Source organism: Larus michahellis, chromosome 10 (genome assembly GCF_964199755.1).
Source record: "Larus michahellis chromosome 10, bLarMic1.1, whole genome shotgun sequence".
Taxonomy (NCBI): Eukaryota; Metazoa; Chordata; class Aves; order Charadriiformes; family Laridae; genus Larus; species Larus michahellis.
Genome location: NC_133905.1, coordinates 22,274,628 through 22,296,863, shown reverse-complemented (window position 1 = coordinate 22,296,863; position 22,236 = coordinate 22,274,628). Strand labels below are relative to the sequence as shown.

The window sequence follows — 22,236 nt, the reverse complement described above, 5'->3', positions numbered from 1 at the left end:
AATATAAGGAACAGAAGTGAAGAGTCACGCTCCAGTCTGCTGCTTGAGGAGAGCTCGCTCATCGTGAGGGAAAGAAAATATTGCCCAATAAAAAGGAATACCCATCTGGAAGAGAGCAGGAGCAAGTCTGCCTGAAGTATGAGTTAAATACTAGATGACTTCTTAATGCAAAATAAGTGATTTTTTGAAGCTTTTAATTTTAAGACTGATGGAGGAGTCGGAATAAATCCAAGTCTTTCAGAACACTTGGAAATGCTGTTTGAATTTCTTGCCCCACTGCATGAGCAATCAGACTTCACACTTCTAAGGCATTTTTTTCCCCAGTGGTTCACACCTATTAACCCAACTTTACAACATCTTAGAAATAGAAGAAGATAAACCCGATCACTGCCGAAGTACAGTCTCTTGGGTAGAGAACAGGATCTGCTTAGAAGCTCTATGAAATTTGGCCAGTATTTTGATTCTAGTTCCTTTATGAAAAGTTTACAAGAAGAGTAAAATGCAGGAATACACCACCTATAATGTAATTTTTAAGAGAGCTGTCAGCAAAGTTTCTTTTTCAGTGTCAGATACAGATTCAGTACAGATACAGATACACAAAATTAAGTGTTTATTTATCCTCCAAAAGGGGATTCCCAATCAACTACCTGGGTGATTTAAGCATCACTGGTCCATTTGGCAAATTACATCAAATTTTGCATATGGCTTTCAGAACTGCAGACACTTGGTTTTCAAGACATCTCTTAATTCCAAGTTGATGGTACAACATACACTATTATATGATGACTGTTTCGTAATTTATACAAACGCTATAAAAGTAGATAGGTCCACCTAAGAAAATGATGCAGAAATGGTATTTGTTTACAGCATTCGTTGTTCAATAAAATGGAGTAAAAAACCTCTCTTTGCTCAAAAGTACGGTTTGTTTTTCCTCACTGGCATCCTACTTGATAATATCGTATTATAGTAATTACATATGCAAGAACTCAGCCTCAGATTATTAGTATTATCACCAGCTTTAATAGGTCCACTTCCTATTAAAGTCTTGTTTAAAAAAAATCTTCCTTTAAGATTTGGGCAACTGAAAGTCTAGGCATAATTATATCATAAACATCCATCTCCAAGGTTGGCCATACTAAAAAAAAAGAGTCATTTTGAAGAATGTTTTATCCGTGTGAGCCTGAAAATGGCACAATACTGGTATTTAGCAAAAGATAGGAAAAAGGAGGTTGTACGTGAAATTAAGAGAAAAATCAGAAACCCTTGAAAATCTAACTGATTTCTGCCTTTAAGAAAGGAGCCATTATTTTTCAAAAATTATCACATATTTTTCTCTTTAGCGTGTACCAGGATGAAACACATTATCTGCCTGGGTCACGATCATTTTCCTGGAAGCAGCACTCAGTCAGCTTCCAAGTGGGGAAAGTGATAAAAGTGATAGCAAATGGAAAGTACATCAAGAATGTATTCTCATATTTTGAGTTGGGAATGACCTTGGGTGTTGCCTGATCCTTCTATTGTTACAAACGTTCATACAGTGACTAACGTTGACACTGGAACATTCAGAAACAAATACGTTAATTAGTCAACCTGATGAACAGGTTTGTGGTCACGAAACTCCTGCCAGTCTACATGCGGAATTAAAAGCTCCCTGCATCTGGTTTGAAGTAAGAGCCCTGAAATGCAGGACCTCCATTGTCTTGCCGACTGGAACTGACTCTTTGTACACCTGCAAGTTGTGTTGTAGATGGGCCCGATGACTGAAATCTCTTAGCAATACCACGACTGATGGCCAGACCGTTTCTGCATGGAGTTGAGAATCTGTGCTCCCTAAAGGCGATGGTTCCAGCAAGTCTGGGCAGGTTTTCAATCTGAAGGAAGAACAGGGAGGCATATTAATCAAACAGCTCATCATTCCTTGCCTGGTGGACACAGAGATCTCTTCCCCTTGTACATGTATAAAGGGAAGGTCTGAGTGGGCTCTGCCATTAAATTTTCATTTAACAAAATGAAACCTCCCTCTGCTAAGACAGGAAGGTGCCTTTTGGCCAGTCCATTAGTATTGGTGAATATAATTGTTAATTCTTCAGGCCCACATATCTGAGCACGGAGACTGCTGGGAACAGTAACTGCAGAATGCTGATGGTGCATGGGAATTTCTAGTCAGAATTCATCCAGCAAAGAATCCCAGTTATTAGAATACATGCAAGAGGTTGCAGACCAGGCACTCCAAAACTGGGACATGCTAGAGTTAAGTTTGCTTTTACAACCTTAGTTTAGGAATATTGTGGACAGAATGACAATAGCCTTTAGTGAAACAATTCAATGCCATTTTTTCCCAGCCTCCTTGGAGTGAATTGGGGTTGCATGCTAATGGAACATTTACTTTGTTGGAAGAGCTGGGAGACGCACGATGAGACAGGCGACTACAGGAAAGGGAAGGGACAATCCCATGGCTCAGGGAACTGAACGTTGTCCTGGGTAACTGAATTCTATCCATGTTTGTGGCACAGATCACCTGTGTGATACAAGACAGGTCACATAAACTGAACTTTTCACAGGTGGCGACTAAGTGTATGTGCCTCATTTTCAAAAGTTCTATATTTGAGACAATCAGAAGTGAGGAACGACCACAGTCGTAGGCAAGCCCTAACCCTGAAGCCTGGGAGCACCGGAGTTATCGGAAAAGAGGTCACAGGAACTTCTTCTAAGCCAAGGGCCATCCTTGGGAATTGTTGAATCAGTTTTATTAAGCTGTCCCAATGTAAACCGAGTGTGTGTCTAACCAGGTGGAGGGAAGACGTTCGGCTTGAAAAATGTAGGAAAATGATTAAAATTTGGTAGAGTCACAAGCAACCCACTACAGAGTTTTCCAAAGGAAAACACTGGTAAATAATATTTGGCACTCTGTCCCTCTTTGGGCTACCTCTAGATAGATAGGGGAGCCAGTGGGAGAGATGGCAAAGTGAAGAAGACAGGGAAATGTCTGTCTTTCCAGTTTTAAAAAGTGTATCATTGATACAGCACAGGCTGTACAACAAGGTTTTAAAGAGTGTGACAAACCACTCACGCAAGTTCCTCCATGCTCATCATTCGTTTGAAACAGAGGTTGCTCAAGTACGCTTTCTACTAATACAGATCCTAAAAACACATTTTGATGCATTGCCTGCATCTAAAGGCAACGTTAAGCTTTGTATCTGCTTCACATCCTTCCCCATCCTACCATTATATCCAAGTCTACTGACTCTTTAATTCTAAAAACTCCTTTCTGACGTTTACCCCAGCCCATGACTGAGAGAGGAGTTGTGCAAACCAATCCGCTCGTACTCAGCTCCAAGTTTATGACTTAATCCCTTGAAGTCAGCCTTTCCCAGTCTTGGGCGTGATGCTGACCTCAGCAAGATGCCGGTGCCTTGTTATTGCCTGACGTACTTGTTGATGTTATTCTTACTCCTCCCCACCTCTCTAAAAAATTCTAGGTCTTGGTACAGTCTCAGCTGACATCAGCAGCTCCTTTCAGTTGCAGTGGTGAGGCCATACAGCTGAGGGAGCTCACCTGAGACTGTAATGGAGACCAGCGTTCACAGAGCCGTGGTTCCTCCATAATCTCGTAGTTGTTCTGTGTTGATCTGATGTGGAGCTCACAGGTTTTGATGACAGCTTGCAAGACTCCTAAGTTTTGCTTTGTTTCACTTCCTTTTTAGAGAATAACTTGATAGAAAAATGACTCCCGAGTAATTATTCCAAAGTACTTGGGGATGGATCAAATGTAACGCAAGTCGATGATTTTCTGTCTATTTATTGCAGTTCAACTGGAAACACAGACTCCTTGGCAATACTAAACTGAAACTCCTGTTTTGTTTTTCTGTTTGACACCTCTCTTTCTGGGCTTTATGCTGAAACTCAGGAAAAAAAATACTTGTGGAAAACGGGGGAGTGAAAACTGCTAGAAGTGGCTGAGCAGAGCCAGGGGAATCCCTCTGTACAAACCAGCCTCCCTCCCTTTATGTCTCCGAGCGCAAGACCACTGTTCAAATGTCATGCCCTTACTTTTGTGCTGCCCCTGAAAATAAGCAATCTATTTCTGAAAAACTAGCAAAGAAGGTACTGAGAGAAAGACTGTCTCTAGCTACCCACTGGCTTCCCCATCTAGACTAAGTTTAAACAAACAAACCAAAATCACATCCAGTTAAAGTAGTAACTTTAAAGTGTTCTCCTAAAATACAATCCAGCTTATTTTTATTACTATATCCTAGAAAGCTGCTGGTTTAACCAGGTCAACATTTTGCGCTTGCACTTGGGAGTGTGACTGGTTTAGGGAAGTAATTCTATATTGAATAAGGAGAATAAGGAGAAGGCAGAAGCCCCGCAGTACGTGATGGGACGGTGGTCCGTGCAGGATGAAATTCAGAAAGCGCAAGGGCTGTTTCACCCTGTTCATACCATGTGGAACAGGATGTGTGAATTCCAACAGATCTCATTTCAAGTTAACTCCGTATTTATACTCCTGGCGCTCATCTGTTGCACCAAGAAAAGATCATCTGAAAAATGTGATCCCTGCTCATAGTAGCGAAAAATCTCGTTCAGCTCATCAAGCAAAGCAAGCAAAATGCTTGCTGGCAGGACCAACAGCTGTCTGCTTGACCTTTACCCATTCTCTCTTTTCTCGCTTCACATTCAGGACCAGGCTCGATGCATTCTTAGCAGGCATGTATTCGGAAAGAGAGGGCTATTTTTATTCGCTGTGTGGTTTCTCAGCACAGTGGGTCTTGAAGAATATTTCCTTTCACGTCAATCCCTTTAAGCATTTTACAGAGCCTGTTGTGGGAAGGCAGTAAATTTGAATTCATGTTTTGCAGTTTTATCATGATTTGGAATATAATGTGCAGAAGGCAGATAGCACAGTTGATGCATAAGGCAAATGCAGACTATGTAGTCCTGCTAAAGCTATTACCAGAATATTTTACATTTTCCATGTACCCAAATTAAACCCTTTATACAAGCAAAGTAATCCAAAACCATCTGGCACCAGAATTTGGGATTTCATAATGCTTTAATGCAAACCATGTGAGCATGATGTCCAAAATGTCTGTGTCAGTGGGTTGAATTAATACATGTAAAAAAGACAAACTTTGCAACAGTTTTGTCTGCTTTTCATTATGTCCAGTCAATGAATACCTTATACCACGGCAGTTCAGCAAGGGGTACTTCTGCACTGTTACCTTTCCTTGCCTGACACTTGTCACTTCACTTCCTGAACACAGAGGAATAAGCAAGATCAGAGAGGAGGAGCCCGAACGTGAAGCCAGATGTACTGCTCCAGCATGAAGCTAAATAGCCACAGGATTTTTTTCCATCTTGTTAATGAATGACAGTAAGCATTTGCTTCTGTGGGTCATCAAAGACCTAGTTGGCCTTCAGCATGGAAGAGATGCTTCATCCTTTGCCTAGCTGTTCTCTTGAAGTCCTTTCCCTTCCCACCCTATGTTTTCAATTTAATGAGCATTGGGAATAACTGTGACAAGGGGAGCTCAGGATCACTTTGAATTCAGTGTCCCTCTCTCCTCCTCTCAGGGCTGAATCCTGCAATGGGCGACCACTGGGTGACCAGGCAAACGCTGGTTCTGCCTAATGGAAGCCCAGTGTTTTCAGAAACTTGAGCCGATTGCAACCGAACTGTCTCCTTACATATTTAACAAGCATAATCTCTCTCTCTCCTGACCACGCCTCTCCAAAACGTGCTACGAAAAGTTTTGACAATACACATGTTATCTCGCTAGACTCCTTGGGGTCCCAGCCAGTTATCTTCCCCATGTGGACTCTTTATTCTTCCCTATGCATTTTCTTTGAGGGCATTGCCAGAAATCACCTGCACTCTTCACACTGGGTCTTGGGGCCCCAAGGACACTAATACGCTTTACTGGCCCCAACCAGTCTCGCCTGCTGCCTCCACCCCCAGTCCCTACACATGGGCCCAGGAGCTCCACTGAAGTAAATCCCCAGGCCTTCAGTCGTGGCCCAAGCTGTGCTGCAGGGGTACTGAGCATCCACAACTGTACCTGGCCATGGACCCCTTTGGTCTTGACCTCTGGTTTGCCCTCCCAGCTTGACCTTGGATCTCTCTCTTAACTATGGACATCCCCAGCAACCATGCTATGAGAGTAGGAGACCTGATCCTGGCCCTGACCTGTGGATTGACCTGCTGGCCCTGCCTCGTCACTGTGAATTTGTGGGATGATCTGGACTCATGGTTGAAAGGTGGTAACCTTTGGGTCTGGCCTGCTTGCCTTGGTCGGTACCATGGGGCTGGATCTTGGCTGTGTTACTGCACTCAGCTTCTGGCTCTCTGCCCCTCAGGGAGCAAACTGGTGCTTGCTGCTCCCTGACAATGGGCATAGCCTTGTTAGACTGAAGTTGTTTACAGATCCCCCAAAGTTCAGAAAATCCAAAATTTGGTGACAATATAACTGAAAATAGACCTGGAGAATATCTTGAGTAATAATGATTACTGGAGACATTCAAGGCCAGGCTTGATAAGGCTCTGAGCAATCTGATCCAGTTAAAGATGCCCCTACTTACTGCAGGGTGGTTGGACTAGATGACCTTTAAGGGTCCCTTCCAACCCAACACGTTCTATGATTCTATGATTTCAGAACTCTGATTATTCCAGTAATCCTGCTGCAGAACAGAAGCACTTTATTCTCTGTTGATTATTTTGCGTTAACCCATGTGATGCTTAGCTTGATTGGTGCTGTGAATTCTGCTGACTGATGGAAGATGACTCTGCTCTACTCTGTTTCTGACCTCTGCAGTACGCTGTTCAGCCCAATTTGGTGATGTTTCTAAAAATCACCAATGACCTTCAAAGTCTTAATATTGACCAGAGTTGGTCAGCATTTTCAGAACCAAGCAACTGAAGAAAATCCAGGCTACTCTTCACTGAGTGCTGACTTCTAATTTACCTCAGATTTTAGCAGCATAGGAAATAAATTACGGTTAACTGCTGACTTACTAGTCTAGCTCGTAACGTAGCCCCTCCTATTAATGCTCGTGTTGTCCCATGGTTGCTCATGGGCGTGGGATGTCTCCTGTTGGGCACAGGAGCTCTCACACACCTTCTGCCTCTGCCACAAGCTGCCTCCCCGCCTGTAAGACAGGCAAGGTGGATGAGGTCCTAGTGTGCACCGCTGGCATATCAAAGTGGGGAATTTTATAGGTTAGTCCTGTCCTCTCCTTGAGAACTGCTTCCTGTGCCACCACCTTTGTCTTTTCCCCAAACACCTTTTTTGTGGATAACCTGAGACGCTAACACCACGCTTAGAGCCAGAGGAGGACTTCCTCCCCGCTGCACAAGTGTTACGTGGTGCTTTTCCTCTTCGCTTCCCATGTCCTGAACCTCCCTGTCTCTAGATAAACTTTATGACATTCCTCAGCCCTGGTGCTCTCACAGGAGAGGTGGAGCCCAACAAGATAGGATTGTTGCATCACTAATGAGAAGAAACTGAGATTTGCCAGCTTTCAGCTTGGACTTTGAAATGCGTACAATAAATACGCAATAGGCAAAGGCTGTGCCTGAATGTTAGAGACAGCTTTACCCTGGCAGGGTGTAGCAAGAGAATAGAGGACTCATCTGGCACCAAGCCCTTTTAGGCAAAATTTCAAACGAGAAAACATTAGAATAGTGTCAGTGAAGTAATCGCAACAATTACATTAATCTGGGAATGCAGGACTGAGATCCTTATGGCGACTTCAAGCCTCCCCTCAGCACGTTGAAAATCACCTAATGGTTGCACAGTTATGTCAGGTAATCAATCAGGCAAGGACCAAATAAAGCCAGGAATCTGTTTTATGTACTTTAGCTCTGCCTCTGTCGCAGCCTTAGGCAGGCATTTCTCACTTGTGAAGAGCACAGCTCACCCCACCCACCAGTTGCACCGGTTTGTATTCCCGTCTGCGGTAGCCGAATGGGCAGAGTGGGTTCGGAAGGCCAGCGTCACCCACCATTCCCAACAGATGCCACAGCACCGCAGCGGGGTGAAGACGCAGGTGCTCCATATCCCCTTTGCATCCAGGTTTTCAGCCACTTGTCTGCCACCAGAGGATGCAAAGGGGGACTCAGTTTAGAAACGTAGTTTCTGGCCCGTCTCTCAGATCTGCAGGCCTTGTTCCTCTGGGCTGTCCTCTGGAGCTTCTCTCCTTGTCCCTGCCTCCAACAAGCCACCCCCAATTCCTGGTCATCCATCCTTGCCATCTTTCCTTTTCTAGTACTCTCCCAGAGCACAAGCTATACTAGCATTAGTAGTAAACTAATAGTAATATACTATACTAGTATACTATACTAATATTATAGTATATTACTAATAGTATAGTAATTTTAACAACAATGTTTACTGATAATTACTTACTTTATTCCAAAATAATTATAAATTCTGCTTTTCAAATTAACAGCTTCAAGTATGTTGTTATTCTCTTTTTATAAAGCTGTGTTTATTTATCTTTGAACACCAAAATAACTGCCAGTTTACTGTCCCTGTTGCTAGGTCATGGCTAAGGACAACCTAATCCATTTTAGGGCTTTAATGTGCGTTCCCCAACGCTGCGAATCTTCACGTCAGCCACAAGAGGGAGGACGCGACATGCAGTACGCTGAAGATTCCAGTTTACCAAAGAAGTTTCCAGTTTACAGGAAAGTTACACTAGTTTACGTTAAGATTCTATTTTAAATCAGTTTAGTCAAAATCGGTGCAAGAAGTTGGCTGACATTTGTAGTCAAGTTTAAGAATAGCTTATTTTGGGTTGCCATAAACAGATTCCCAATTGACATAAACTAAACTAAGAGTCTTTACAGAAGTGTTTATACCGGTTTAACTGCATTGGTTGAAACCTCCATGGAAGATTAACCAGTGGGACTTTTGTGTTTGGATAAACACTAAGCCTGAAATACACTCATTTAGCTTAGAATAGGAATGAAAAAGTCTGGTTTAACTTCGAAAGTAAACTGTGGACTATATTCATCATCAGCTTCACAGAAAGTCCCTCTTGAAAAAGAGACTACTTATCGGTATTTGATTGTTTCTATTTGAATATTTTGCATTAACTTTTGTTGTTGATTCTGCTTCATACGAACAATCTCTTAACACTGGGGCATTCTGTGAATGCAGCGACACAACTGAAGACAATGGAGAAAAGATGTTCTAGAACTTGGGTACTTGTAGCAGGCTTTCTGGGAGCTCTCTAGAAAAAAATCACTCAGAATTTGTTTTAACGATGGTGCTGAGGTGTTGCTGCCTTGTTTGTTTGCTAGGGTAGAGGAGGAAATCAGTGTTGAGAGTGATTTGATTTTGAAAGCTCTGGATCTGTAGAATACCTTCTGGATATTTTTTCCATCACTTGCTTCTCTCAGTTAAGGTTCCCTTGTTCCTCCCTTTCGTACACTTCCTCCTAGGCTTTGTAATCTACATTGCCCCAAGGAAATGCAGCTGTCATGACGGTTCACAGATCAAAATTCAGCCTTTAATGTAGCTAGGGCTTGATCCATTAACTACTTTGAAGATTATGACCAAAGCCTTAAACTGGCATCTGAAATATGAAACTTCAGCACGAGTTAATGAGGCCCAGGAAAGCTGCAGCGGAGGCAGCTATTGTATCCCATACGACGTGATTGCAAAGAGAGACAAAAGCCACTAGCACTGCAGCAGAAGTAAGCAGCACGGCAAAGTAAAGCTTGAGGCAGTTTGAAGCAAGATGGATAATTTTAAAAGTGAGAAGGGAAGTTTTGACTACAACGTTAAACAGACATAGAAGCTAGCGAAGTCTGAAGACAAGAGTGACGTGACCTTGCTCGGATTCACAAGTGAGGCAGCAGTATTCCTCATGTTTAGGAGTTACTCTGAGCAATGCAAAATGCTGAGGGAGGTTGCCCTGGAAGCAAAAGGATGGACAGTGGTATTCCTAGAATGCACAAGAATCACTTGACAGTGGGAGACTCTAGTGATATAAGTGGTGATAATCCAATTTATACACCGTGGGTCATGTCAGCTGATGGTAAATGGAGGAAAACAATCAAGACTGAGAAGGGATGTAGCAGCGACAACCACATGTTCATATCTGTAAGTTTCTTTTGAGTAAAAAAAGAACTTCAGTACTTGAAAATACTGTTAAAAACAAAGTTGTACTTACACGTTTACCAGCACAGCACTGGAGTGCCAAAGATGGACCTACAGTTTTACTGAGTCTGAGCTGAGGGAAAAAATGAGCAAGAAGGAGCCATCCCCAGTATCAATTAAGCAGGATTTCAACATCAGCATAAAGAGAGATGCTAAGATTAAGGATCAACCAGAAATAGCCCAATAAGTTTCCACTGAATCAACATTTTCTGATGGAAAACTGTCCTCCTGGAAAAGTTTCAGGAAGCCTGAATTGTTACATTGAAAGTACTGGTTATCACTTCTCTATTCTATAAATACCAAGTGCTCATGATTGCTGGCTTTTCAAGTTTAATATAATTCTAAATATGATTATGCTGTGTGGCTCACTGGAACAGACCAAATGACAGAAAATGTAAATGGACAAAACGTAGAGATTTAGGTATTAGAATTATGCCATTCAGCATATACTTCATGGAGGCTCCCATTACAAAAATACGTTAAAATTTTGTTTTCAAATACTTACTACTACTTGGGTAAGTCCAAGTAAAGTCACTATGTCTTCATCGTACTCTGCATATTCACTCTCTTCTGTTTTACACATCACCAGCTGAATTAACGTATTTCCATCAGAATATTAAAGAGGAGAGCCTAAAAAAACAAAAAAAAAACCCAAATGAGTCAAATTTTATCTTTTCAACTGGGTGATATTCATGAACAAACACTGATACAGAGAAAATGGTGATAGCCATCTTCCTATAGCGAGTTCTAGGTTATCCTTCAGGCTTCCCCACTGAGTCAGGCAAGACTTAAAAAAGAATGAATGTGAGATGTCAGGTCATCACCCAACTGATAATGAACAATGTTTTTGTGATAGCAGGAGGACTGGACTTGAGGCCCAAGGAATTTCTTTCTAGTTCTATGCCCTAATTTGGACAAGACTATAGATTAACTCAGTAACTCCATTATTGTGAATGAAACAATCCCAGCAGAGTTAGTTCACAGCAGGTTCTTAGTGCCAGAACAATTACATCACGCACAGGCACACTGTAACCTTCTGTTGAGGGGACAGTTCACAGATGACTTCCAAGAAGTGAAACTCTAATTTACAATTAGATGTTAACTGCTTACTGGTAGTACTTTTGTTTTGACCAGGGATTTATTTTGCCTAGTTGTTCGGCGACCAGCTGCTCCGTCAGGCTTGACTCCCTGCAGCTGAATACAAAATGCAGCTCATTTTTTCATAGTGACTTTTTTTTTTTCCTACTTCTTTACACTGGCTGAGGAACAGGTATAAGGGCATAAATCTTTGTGCTTGTTTCCCAGGCCTCGTCTCACAGTTTGTTACAAATATGTCATGGACTTGCGTCATGGACTCTTGAGCTCAATAAGAACAACTATGACTGTCTTTGAACAGCATCTCTGTCCCTCAAAACAGCTCAGCCAGTTGTACCATGGCAATGGCTCATGCATGATACGGTCACACAGGCTCCAAAAACATCTTTATAAAATACAGAGTCCTCTATCTCCATGTGCAGCTGTGCTCACTAATGAATTGCAGCGCTTCTCATCTGCACAAGCCCAGATACAGTTTGTGGTTTATGGATTGCAAGCACTTGGCTGCAGAAGACTCCACATGTTCTTTATATCCTTGTAGTTGGAATTTTTTAGTCTAGAGCCATGACATGCCAGCTCCAGCACTCCCATACTACCAGTGAACACAGCACTGAGACTCTACTATTAATTTGCTGTTTTTTCAGATTGTTCTGAGAAAGACTTAAGTGTTCACGAACCTTTGTGATCCAGGGTTTGAATAACGTAATCTGAAAGAATGGCTTCAGATATTCAACCCCTTAACCCCTTTCCTCCATCCGACACTGCCACAACCATTGTTAACTTTACATATAGCTGTCACAACAGATACTTGTTACCGCTTGTCTGCTAGCTGCAGAAGAGGTTTTCAGATGCCCCCATGCTCCTGTACCTGGGTAGGTATTTGTTTCTAGCTGCCTGCAGATATTTTGCCAGAGAATTTGCTGTGGGGCAGCAGGGAAATTATTGTTAACTCTTTCTGGGCCAGTCTGTAATCTAAAAGTGAGCCAGCAACCTTGGATTAATACAAGAATGTCAGTGTTTTGTTTAGGAGCTCCTGGCAACCAAAATCACATTGTAGGCCTATGGCATCAAACAAGGCTCTTGGCATTCTGAGTGTTCAGTGTAAGAATACAGGGGAAGTTGCCACTTGCTTTGAGTCATGAGGAGAAAGGGCAGGATTTACCCTTGCCGGTCCTCTTGTTGAGCTCAAGTCTGAAACTATGCTACTGGAAAAAATCTAAGTCCACGCAGAATGCACGTTGTGAGTCAGACAACGAGTACAATCTCCAAAATGATAACGGCACATGCTCAGGACCGCACGTAGTCCCCAGTCATGTGATCACCAGCCTCTGCTGCGTCCCAGATGTGATGCGCTGGGGTCCCACCCTTACTCTAGCAGCCTGCCTTCAGGGATCCAAGTCCAGTCAAACTCTTGCGAGTCTGGATGTGCAGTGCAGCTTTCCCCATACACACTGTGGACACTTTAACTAGTATTTTCAGATTGCTACTGATGTGCAATGGAAAGGAAATACGGCAACAATGAGAATACAATGCAAGATCCCAGACTGACTTGTTCTGTCTTTGACAGAAATTAAAGCCTTGTTCAGACTTCCCAAGGGAGAAAAACTTTTAAAAGTCTGTTCACCAGGGAGTCAGAGAAACATCTATAAAAATAATCCTGGAAGAAATTTGCGTGTATTGGGTGGTACTGACATATCAGTACAGCATCTTATATCTTTTGTTGGACAAGAAAATAGGAACATTTGCATTTTAGCTTTATTATAGCTTTGCAATTAGCAGAAGGCAATCTATTATTAGCTCTAGAGCCTCATTAAAGTCATCTGCGCTTACACAGATGTATGTTTCTCTTTCTCAGCAATGACTCTAAAAAAATCTCAAGTTTATCCATATTGGATCCTTGTGATTGGAAAGTCTTCTCCAGTTACTGTTTCTGATTTCTAATGCTTATTCTGAGTATTAAAAGTACCCATTCACTGCTAAGCACTTTACCATAGATAGGCTTCAAACCTCTATCAAACAACAAATAATAATACAAAGCTGTTACCCCCAATTCTATGTAAATGCATAGGCCAGTGTCCCCAAATGCATAATTTATCGGTTAAAACGTTTGGTTGTTTTATTACAGCTAAAAGGCAAAGTAAGAAGGAAGCTGAAGAGAGTGTGGGCAGCTACCTGTCTTACTGTCACTGAGCGTATGCCCCACTCCCTATTTCCGAGAGGCTCCTCCTGTTTTCTTGGGATACCCTGTAAGTCACATCTGGATAGCTGGGGCTCTGGCTTTGGCCATAGGTCAGGCGTCACAGCCAGGGAACTGGACATTCTTGCAAGACCAGATACAAAGTCCTTAGCCAAACAATATTTCCAATTAAATTCTACAGCTAAACTAGTACAGCTTTCCCAGTCAGACAGTTTATCTCCTTCTGTGCAGCACTGTCCTACACTTGGTGACTGTTTATGACATTCTACATAACCATTAGGGATAAGGGGGACAGCAGACTCAATTAGGAGAATGGAGACTACAACTTCAGGGAATCTGTTGTTTCAGGGAGTCTGTTACTGAATTTTCTGGCTCTCTGTACATTCAGGCAGCATGGGTGAAGGACATCAATCCCATTAAACCAGCCAATCCATAAAAAATAGACTCATATCAAGACACCAGTTTCACATGGGACTGTAAAACTGAGCACGACACCTCTCTGAACCTGATTCCTGCTGAGTACAGGACTGTGTGCTGTGCTGCTCCGCATCCTCGGCTGGAAGACGGGAATGGCTGTGATGGGAGTGTAGAAACTTCGACACATTGTGCCAGACTGCTTCCAGCTGGTGGAGATGCTGCCTTTATGTACCATACGAGGAAAAGAATCTGAGTTCCTTGACGAGCTGGTGCAGACTGGCTCGAGTCTGCATTGCATAGCTCTGGGCCCTGGGTGGTTGCCCCAAAATGACTGTGATTGTTGGTTCATTTTTTTCCTCGGCTGGAAATGCATGAAATTTTTGCAGCCTACCACAGTTGTGTCTTTATAGGATGACGCCAGAGGTACAGATCTCCTGCCTTTAGGCAACTGAAGACGTAAGAACTACTACAGTAGTGTTAGAACAAAGTTGGTACAGTTCATGTCCATCTCTCAAGGTTGAAAATGTCTCCTGTTTTTTTTCAATTCTAGAAGGAAACCCAGAAGTAAATTAACCTGACTGGGGCCCTAGCATGAAACAGCAGTTGAGCCACATGGAATTTGTACATTCACATGGCTGAATCTTTGGTGGACTTTAATGATGTAGGAATGATGATCTACACAATTGTCTCTCAAACTGTTCCCTTGAAGCTTTTCAGCATCTCCCTCTGTACAGGAACCCTTGTCTTCTGGGAAGGAGTTCAAAGGCGACTAACACAATGCAGGGGCTGGAAGCTTCCTCAGTTTCAGACCTTGGCTGCCTGAGTCCTAGGACGCTCCTCAGCCAGCTACAGAACTCCCACTGGCAAGGGGAGCAAAGGGGCTCAAAAGTTGTTAATAAATGAAAACGATTAAAATACCTAACTCTTGATTTGGGGAAGAACTGCACAGAAGAAATAACTCCAACAAATACAATATTTTATCCTTTATCTGAAAGTTGAAGCTTTATACACAACCTTAGCAAACTCAGGCAGTAGCCTTTAAAAATGCAGTGTTGGTAGTCAGTTTAACACCCTTGCTACTATTGTTTCTAGCTTTAATAAATACATTCCTCTTGGGTCAAAGCTCTCCATGCTTAGTTCTAGATCAAAGGCCAACTTTCATGTTTGAAAGACCAAGTGAAATGAGTTTTCAGCTGTGAATTATTCCAAAGTGGGAGTAGGAAGGAAAGAGACTTTAATGTTGTGATAAAAAATGTTGTCCTCTGGTTACTAACAATTTCTCATCAACTTCAGCCATCTTTTCAAAAGTCTGGACTGAGGAGAATCAGCTCTCAGTGCCTCTTGATTCGCCCTGGCTGGTTAAGGTTGCTTTGGGAGACATTCTCTGCAGAGGTTCTCGTAGCTTTACTGGGGTGGGTGCAAATGTGCCACAAAGAACTGGGGATCAGATATGGCACAGTCAGCACTCCTGCTCTAAGCTTATCTGCAGAAAAGAGAATCTGGATATGTAAACCAAATAGCTCCTTCCTCAAGATGGTGCAAACGCTCTCCCACCTGAGTATCTCTACAGTTGTGTGAAGAAGGTATGGGAGAAATATGAATGGCCCCTAAACCAAACAGGCTGAGCACACAAAAATTGGTGGATTTCTAAAGGTCACATTGCTCTCATGCTAACTCGGCTCTGGCTATGCATTTCCCTTTGAAGGTAAACCTCAACTGTTACTGTTATTTGCTCTTTGCATATACCATAAAGTATACAGGATACGAAACGCGGAAGATTCAGAGATGCAGAACACCTCTTAGTTAAAGAGTTTTCCAATGGAATACTGAACTAAAGTTAAAATTTCACTTCTGGTTTGGCAGTTGCCCTCAGTACTTTGCAGCGCCTCTTTCACCAATGAATTACCCTGTGTCTCCTCTGGATGCTTGGCTGAAGAGACAGAACTCCTACAAACTGTAAGAGATGCTGGGCCTGAGTCAGCAGCATGCCTTTGGCCTTGTTGCACAGACTGGCTGAAGAGCAGAAAAATATGCAAAGCAGATCAGCATGTTTTACCATATATATGCAAGAGCCCAGTTACTTTTTTCTAAAAAGCCTTAGGGGTAGGTGTCATTTGGAATTTAGACCCAGTCTGAAATAGCCAAAACCGTTTAGGCAATATAATGAGTCACGGATAATGACTTTGAAAAAGACCTCATGTAACCACATATGAAGGGCAGACTCAATCTTCAATGCTCCAGGTACCTGTGCCTTTAAAGGAGCTGACATTCACTTACCCTCCCTGGTATGCAGTGTCAGATAACCGCTGCTCTGCTGAACAATAGATAGAAAGCTGACAGACTTTCCGAGGAGCAAGCTAGGTTTACATTAGGCATTTTCCATAAGGTCTTTTGAAAAAGTAGACCCAGATCCGAGAAGGAGAGCAAGCAATAATAACTGCACTTAGTAATGTGTACAGTAAACAGAGTTGAGAGCAGGTGACAGGCTCAGCTAAAGTGCATTTCTAATCTTAAAAGCGACTCCAGAAGTGACATTGCGGAGGAGACTGCTTCAATCTGTCTGTCTTTTGTTCGTTTTATAAACAAGTTTTTCCTTGAACTGCCAAGTCTGCCTGTTCCCCGGGGAGGCTAAAGTCAAGCAGGGCTCCTCCTGACTCATGCTTCGTAGACAGCAATTGAAGATGTGTAAGTGAAACTCATTTAACCCTGCCTGTGACGGAAACTATTCGCTCAGCAGTACTTTTCTTACTAGAAAGTAACTAGCAGGGCTGAACACGCTGCAGCCGTTTCCTAGGTACCCTTCATCTGTCCAATGAACTTCAGGAATGGTTTGAGGTGACTTAACTGAAATCCTGCCAAGAGAATCAAAGCGTCACAATTAGACCAGAAGACATGTTTTCCAGTTACAGTCACCGTTAGAAATATCAAGCTGTCACAAGCATGAAATAATCTAAACATAAAAAATTACCAGAGGCTTCTCATATCACAAGTTGTTTTTCTGCTCTGTTCTTCTTCGAGCTGAGAGAAAGCTCACTCTATTTAGTATTTCTTACTTATTTTCCAGCATCTTCTGCTTTCTATATGGTAAATAGCAAGGACTGACCAGAGGAAGTTCAGGCTGTTGCTCATCTGGACTCGAAAGCTGCAAAACGTTCCTTTTCTTGTCTGTACCCTACTCTTGCAGAGGCTGTACAACCTTCCCTCCCCACAATTCTTCACCACTGAAAGGCCTCACTTCCCACCTTCTGGGGTCTTTAAGGAAAGTACTGGACAAGACACAGAACTTCGTTAAAGTCACACTAAAAAAATAAAGGCTCTGGGGCTTTGTATCAAATACTCTGGCTGTATGTGTATGTCAGCGGTGGCCCTGATTGTCTCGTTATGCAAATGAGGGTCTGTCTGTGGCTGTATAATTAAATATATGATTCTGAAAAATAAGGGTCTTTTTGTTACTAAGTAGTTAAAAGATTAGAACTGAAATTAACTGCTGTTTTAATTTGGACTAGAGTTTCCATAATCTCACTTTCTTTCTAGAGGCGGAAACTAGATGGATGAACAGAACTCCTATCATCTACTGAGTTTCTCTTACCATACCTTTGCTCAGTTCAGTTTGGTTTGCAAATAATGTAGGACCTATATATATGTCTCTCTTTGTGTTTGGTTTTATATATGTGTGTGCGTGTGTGTGTGTGTATATTTGGCGGTTTATATATAAATATATATGTAAAGAACCAAAAAGCTGTTTTCATTGACTTGCTTTTTATTGTTGTTTTTCCTTCTTTCTAAAATTAGGACACTGAATCCAAACTATTTCACAAAGCAGACTTACTCAAGAAGCTGTCTTAGCCCTCGGTACAGATTAGAGGGAGCCCCATCAGGAGTCAGTCTCTACTAGGAGAGAAACTCAAGCACTTGCTCCCAGCTGATAAGGGCAGAACCTGGAGCCCAGGGGCTCCTGCCGCCCTACCACATAAAACAGGGCACTGAACATGAAGGATCCAGTTTCAACCACAAAGCAGTCCTTATCAGCACCAAGGAGTGTCTTTGTTCTCATCCTGGCTCTTGACCTGTATCACGAAGGTAAATATGGTTTATGTGTGCCTATTGCATGGGATAAGCAAGAATGAACAACTATGAAAATCTAAAGACCTTGTTCCAACAATGACAGTTGAAATCCTGGCCTGACCTAAGTATGCATGCCACTCTTTATGCAATATTGTCTCTAATGAAACTTCTGCCTACTTAAAAGGACCTATAATGGTAATATTTTACATCTACCATACACACACAGCAAGTACACATTTTTCAAAATCCTGATTATCTATGTATCTTTACTGCTGCTCCACGCACATGTTGACCGTGTTGATAGTATAACATCCAATACTATATTATTATATGTTATTAATGGCATCACAGAGAATTCATCCATGGTTACATGATGGTGGAGGTCTGAGACTAAACCCCAGAATTCTCTCTCACAAGTCCTTATCGTAACTTAGTTTTAACTACTGACTCGGAGGACTCCAGCATCCTCTCCCTGGTTTTGCCTCTGCTGAGATGCTGAATTGCTATTAGGGCAGTTTATGAAGCCAAACAACTTAGTGCTTCCTTCTGCACTCATGAATGATCTCATGACACCCTAGGCCACCCAGAATTATCAGAATCATCAGAATTATTCTGGTTGTCAGTTTTATGAGGTAAACAAAATGAGAGTTCTTTTCCCCCAAAATTATAGTACTTCTGCGTTGTCTTAGGCTATCATTTTTAGACTCAGCCCTGTCCCAGATGTACAAAAAATCTCATTTGCTATTTAGTAATATGGTGTGACTGTTCTTTTCTAAGAAGGAGAGAGGCTGGTGATATTTCTAAATGATGTAACAGTCATATGGGAGTTCACTCCCCTGCTCAGATTTGGTTCCTGGTTTTCAAAGTCTCCATCTATAAAGCAATATATAGTACATGGATATTTCAAGGGCGTTGAGAGCCTGTGTAAAAAAGGCAAACGAATGTTAACTGTTATATCATCTTAGAATATTGAAGTGGCCAGGTACAGAAATTTCTCCAAGAAATCCAGGATTTTGTTAATGTTATTTTGGTTTTAATTTTTTGAGTATTAACCCACAAGAATGAGGGCATAAGGCGTATTTTAGTCAATAGGGAGAATGCAGTTAAGTCTATCAGGAGATAAAAGCGATGTAATAAGAGACCAGATAGGGCAGCCTACTTTGATTCTAAAAAAGAAAAATAATCTTTAAGCAATGTAATAAATTGTATCATCTAAAATTAATTTATTTGGAATAACATATTTGCTTATTTTAGGAGTGATGTATTTAACTGTAGCCAGGATTCTCATTTGCCCCAGACAGCCAGGCATCTGCTTGCCTGCCCTGCCGAAGCCTGTATACCTGCAATTTTGAAAGCACTTGCCTCCTTTGGGCTTGGGTTTCTGATACAGAGAAGCAACCATAAATCATACCCAAAAATAGTGAGAAAGGAACCAAGTAAAAATACTGTAACAACACTCAAGAAGCAAGCCTGAGTCCATAACAGAATGGTATTGCTAGGAAACTGAGCTCCTTGAAAATATTCCTTGCATATATAATGTTTTTTCGTCACTGAACCTGTCACAGCTAATTCGGATAATTTCCCTACGCACAAACAAATAAGTCAAATGAAGTACAAAGCATATGTTATAAATGAATATTCAGTCTATTGATAAGTTCAGATCATGATAACGTAAGAAACGAGAGGTATACTTATTTCCCTATATGAAGGAAATACTTATGAAAGTAGGTATTTAAGCTTTTTGGCTGATGGCTTAAACAACAGGCAGAGTCAGCTATGATTTGGAACCGCATTTAAAAAATGTGTCAATGAAAACCATGTATTGAGCAAAACAGCGCTCCAGCTCAGAGATCCCAATCTGGTTAACATTTGACAGACGCATAATTTTTCACTCCCCGTGAAACAAGAGAGAGAGGAGATCACATCCTTCTCTCCCATCCTTCTTGGGAGTTGGACTAGATGATCTCTAGAGGTCCCTTCCAACTCTGAAGATTCCGTGATTCCGTGATTCCGTGATTCTCACTCTAAAGCAAAATCCTCACATTGAAGGAATGAATGTAAAATGGTTCGGCTCTGCTAATCCTGGCACACTCCGTACTCAAAGTAACTCAAAAAATTAGAGCCCACTTCTTTCCATAGACATCCCAAGTTTAGATACTGCAAGTTAGACTGTGTGGATACTCTCATCCCCTCTCAAAAACATAATTAAGGTTGCTCTCTTTAAAGTTACAGGACTGAATAAAAACCTTCGGATTTGAACTTAAATTGTCTATGCCTTCCCTGTATCATTGTTTTTATAAACTGCCTTCTCCACAATACAGATTCCTAGATTAATGGTTTTTACCATGTCCAAAAAAAAGAAAGAATAAGTCAATGAGTTAAAGAGCAACGTGCCTGCAAGAAACATGTCAGGGTAGGTAGGAAGCAATCCTTCTTTAGAGATTAGTTGAAAAGAAACTGTTTATCAGTGACAGCTACACAGCACACAGATCAGGGTTTGAATAAAATACACTTGCATTTCAGAATAAAACAGAAGAATTTATGTTTACCCTAATGCATAGGACTCACTGTCTGCTTTACAAATATTTACATGCTGAGAGCTTAAGGCTTCTTGTGTGTCCTGCTCTCATGGACTCGCTCCTCTATATTTCTTGGTGACAGAAATGCAAAAAGTTGATGAATCATGATCAGTAGTGGTAAGTACAGTCATCTAAGCAGCACCCCATTTTCTTTTTATAACTGCCTCAGGCTGCCATGTATGCTTCCTAGAATATCTGGCTGCATTTCCTGCCCAGCACAGACCTTTCTGCACCATACATCATAGAAAAAGCACTTCCACGTACATTCAAAGCTGTATACAAACAGGCATCACCCTTAAAATCACTTTTAGCGAGGTAACTTATTAAATAGGATGTAATATATACCCCAAAATTATACTTTGGGTCTCAATGTTCTAAGGGCTTGTATTGCAGCCATCCATGCTTTCTGAGGGAGGATTCTTCCCAAGCAGGAAAGAGCCCCCTGACAGAGCCCAGTGTGGTGTCACACATTTTCTGTCCTGGTGGTCGCACCTGCTTTTCAATGCTAATTCCATCTTGGGTTGTGCTAACCTCACGAGGCTCCTTGGTGGTAGAGGTCCATAGCTGCTCCCAGCTCCCTGGAGACCAGCCCGCTCTCAGCATTCACCGGTCTTTCTGCCTTGAGCGCCTTCTCCAAGCCCTGTGGACCAAGCAGAGAGTTTTCTGAGACAGGCGTAATACTTCTGAGCTCTCTGACAACTGCTGTGTCAGCTCACACTGTCCGACTGTGTACATCCTGAACGTTAGAAAACAGAAAAAAAATAAACATCAGATCAGACACTACCTTAACAAATCAACATTACTGGTTTACGAATTTAAGAAAAAAATAAATGAAAGAGTAAGTCAACGGGCAAATTGCCACTGGGCAAATTGCAAGAATCTTCATCTCGTCATTAAGCCATGATCTGAAGCCCTTTCAAGTAGGTGTATCAGGGTGCCAGCAAGCAGCAGGAAGAGAAAGCTAAGGCTTTGGGTCATTTAAGGAAAAATCTTGAGGAGAAGAACAACTCTGCGGAAAAGTTGCATCAGTATGGGAGACTAGCAAGTTTTCCACTTCAGCTATGCTCGACACGGCGAGACACATGAGGCATCACAGTGGCAACAGCAGTTCCTGAACTGTGATATTCAGGGTCAGGGATAAATAATATCAGTTTTCCTGTGTTTCATTTTAAGAGTTTGCTAATTGGGACAACGCGAATGAAGGGTTAACCATGAACCATGAGTATCGAGGAGAACCAAGAGGAGCAGTGATACAAAGAGTAACTGTAAAATTAGAGGATGAGAATACAGCAGGGGATTACACAGGCCACGTTTTTACCGTCTCTTCCCAGCTGATGCCACAGCAGACCAGTGAAGGCAGAACGCTTCCTGCGTGTATGGAAAGTGGCATCACTTACAGCTGGCAGAACTACTTCAGACCGGCTGTCCAAGTTTCGAATTAGTTCAGCAAATATGTATACTGAATACCATCAATACCAGGGAAACATGCTAATGCTACATAATTTGCCCAAACCAGTTTTAAACATGCCAGGAAGAAAAAAAAAGAGAACTTGCATTATGCATTGGAGAAAATTGACAGATAATGTTAGCGGCTTTGTTCAAGATCTCTGCTTTACGGTTTTTTTACTCTGCATTTGCTACTTACGAAGAGACAGAGAAGCTGCCTTGTAAAAAATTCATTTTCAAGCAATTTCGGTGTTATGTACAATCTATATAT

At 41.9% G+C, this 22,236-nt stretch overlaps 1 long non-coding RNA gene across 1 annotated transcript; it reads right to left on the bottom strand.

Annotated features, from left to right (window-relative positions):
• Positions 1-1,738: 1,738 nt before the first annotated feature.
• LOC141749485 (uncharacterized) lies at positions 1,739-21,157 on the bottom strand. The gene is made up of 3 exons (XR_012589367.1): positions 21,051-21,157; positions 10,672-10,796; positions 1,739-1,871 (listed from the first exon to the last, which is right to left on the bottom strand). It is a non-coding gene; the product is annotated as an uncharacterized LOC141749485 (long non-coding RNA).
• Between the last annotated feature and the right edge of the window lie 1,079 nt (positions 21,158-22,236).